Here is a 2,590-nt window from a genome sequence, read left to right as displayed (position 1 = left end):
GGAACAAAGTGAAACCTGGGGAGCATTAGTTTCTATGAGTGCAAGATCATCATATATCCCTTTTGATGAAATATCATCATCAGAAACAGTAAGTTTAGGATTATGCATTCATTGATTAATAATGATCCGCATAATCTCCTTTTTCTTTTAAAAAAAATTTTTATTGGGGTATAGGTGACTTACACTGTTGTGTTAGTTTCAGGTGATTCACAGCAAAGTGAATCATCTGTGCATATACGTACATCCACTCTTTTTCAGATTCTTTTCCCATATAGGTTATCACAGAGTATTGAGCAGAGTTCCCTGTGCTATACAGCAGGTCCTTGTTACTCATCTATTTTACACATAATAGTGCGCATATTTAATCCCAACCTCCTAATTTATCCCTCCCATGATCTCTTTTTCTCTGAGTTTATTTTTGAAGCATAATTGCCCTTCAACACTATCTTAGTTCCTGTTATACAGCCTAGTGATTTGGTATTTCTATAATTTCAAAATGATCAACATGAGAAGTCAAGTTACAATATGAGTTGTACTCAGTTTTCAGGTCAGAAGTACTTCCTCAGTGAAGCCTTTTCTGCCTTCCCCAAACAGAACTCCTTACTTCCTCTTTAGCACCCCAACAGCATTTTGTACCAATCTCCAGTCTAATGCTAACCATGCTTTATTACAGTGTCTGCTGACAAGTTTAGTCTCTCCTTCGTGCCAGCACCATCTTCGCTGGGCTCATATAGGCCCCTAGGCTCAACACTGTAATTTTGGTTCATAGTAAGGACTCAACAGATGTTTGTTAAGTGAATGAATGGGATGGTGGTTGCACCCATGCTCGAAGTCCATGAATCTACCTTTCATTCCTTTTCTAATGATTCCACTATGCCACGGACTGAATTGTATCCCCACAAATTCATATGTTGAAGCTCCAACCCCCAAGGTGATGGTATTTGCAGATGGAGCCTTTGGAAGGCGATTAGGATCAGATGGGGCCCTCATGATAGGATTGGTGCTCTTATAAGAGGAGACACCTGAGGAGTTCCCATCATGGTGCAGTGGTTAACGAATCCGACTAGGAACCACGAGGTTTCAGGTTCGATCCCTGGCCTCACTCAGTGGGTGAGGGATCCGGCGTGGCCGTGTGCTGTGGTGGAGGTCACAGATGCAGCTCAGATCCTGCATTTCTGTGGCTGTGGTGTAGGCCGGTGGCTATAGCTCTGATTCAACCCCTAGCCTGGGAACTTCCATGTGCTGTGGGTGTGGCCCTAAAAAGACAAAAAAAAAAAAAAAAAATAGGCGACACCAGAGCGAAATCTTTCTCTCTCTCGGTCACTCTTGCTCTCTCCCTCTCTGCCACATGAGGACACAGTGAGAGGCCGTCATATAGTGAGTTGGATTCTCACCGCAATCTGGCCATGCTGGCTGATCTCAGACTTCTAATTTCCAGAAGTGTGAGAAAATAATGTCTGCTGCTTACAGACATTACACTGCTCAGTCTATGGTATTTTGTCACGACAGCCCAAGTTGACGAAGACAAATACCTTTGCTCCTCCTACATCTTCAAGTTCTTTACCATTTTCCTTTATTCAGGAATGTCTGAAGGGTCTGATCAGGACTAATCATGACAGAAGGCAAGTTTAACAGTAAGTGTAAATAGTTATTGAGTGCCTACTCTCCGGTAGGCCCTGCTCTGGATGTAGGGTTAAGAAATCAGGGGCCTATTGTCTTGAGCTTATATCCTACTTGGGAGATGGCCAGTGATCAAGTGAATCCATAAAAATAATTCCAGCCATGCTGTGGCTTGGTCACTGCTGTAGCATGTTCGATCCCTGGCCTGAGAACTTCCTCATGCCATGGATGTGGCCAAAATAAATAATTCCAGCTATGGTAAGTGCTGCCATGAGGAGAATGGACTGTAGTGTGGGCCAGAGGGGCGGTCTGGTCTCCCTAGACCAGTGTTACTGATCCAGGATCATTTGGCCCAGGCTTGCAGGAAAGAGGGTTTATTCTCAAGGCAGCCAAGGGAGGAGACAGGAGAACAAAGAGCAAGGGGCTCAGGGTCTTCATGGGATAAAGAATAAAGGATCAGGGAGTTCCTGTTGTGGCTCGGTGGTAACGAACCCAATTCGATCCCTGGCCCTGCTCAGTGGGTTAAGGATCTGGTGTTGCCGTGAGCTGTGGTGTAGGTCGCACACGTGGCTCAGATCCTGTGTTGCTGTGGCTGTGGCGTAGCCTGGTGTCCACAGCTCCGATTCAACCCCTAGCCTGGGAACCTCCATATGCCACAGGTACGGCCCTAAAAAGACCAAATGAAACAAAAAAAGAATGAAGAGTTAGGGCATGGCTGAGGCGTGGGGAACAGTGATTGGGAACAGGTGCTGTGGTCTTAATTCTGAGCAGGTGTAACTAAGCCACAGGCCTCTGCACGTTCAAAGATGGAGGCTCTTAGCATGATGGGAAGGTGGAGTTTCCAGCCCTCTGATGTCCAAGGGTCACCAAGCCAGATATTCCCGCGTGCTCAGCTGGAGGGTTGGTTGTCCTTTCCTGTCTTTTTTTTTTTTTTTTTTTTTTTTTAAACAGGAAAAAAAAATCCAACAAA

Source organism: Sus scrofa, chromosome X, assembly GCF_000003025.6.
Source record: "Sus scrofa isolate TJ Tabasco breed Duroc chromosome X, Sscrofa11.1, whole genome shotgun sequence".
NCBI lineage: Eukaryota > Metazoa > Chordata > Mammalia > Artiodactyla > Suidae > Sus > Sus scrofa.
The sequence above is the reverse complement of the archived record's forward strand: the minus strand, read 5'-3'. Positions refer to the sequence as shown.